A 218-nucleotide genomic window follows, 5' to 3' on the forward strand; every position below is an offset into this window, starting at 1 on the left:
AAAACGGACTACGGGGGCAGGTAACACAGAAAAAACAAATAAAAATAAAAAAAAATAAGAAAAGAAAAAAAAGAAGAATATTATGTTTATTGTTCTTTTTTTTGTTTTGTTTTTTGTTTTTTTGTTTTTTTTGTTTTTTTTTTGGCGGTGGAGACCAAAAAACACCAAAACCACAAAAGCAGGTGAAACAAAAAAAAAGAAAAAAAAAAAAAAAAAAA

Source organism: Eimeria mitis, genomic scaffold (assembly GCF_000499745.2).
Source record: "Eimeria mitis Houghton genomic scaffold, Emh_scaff1789, whole genome shotgun sequence".
Lineage (NCBI taxonomy): Eukaryota > Apicomplexa > Conoidasida > Eucoccidiorida > Eimeriidae > Eimeria > Eimeria mitis.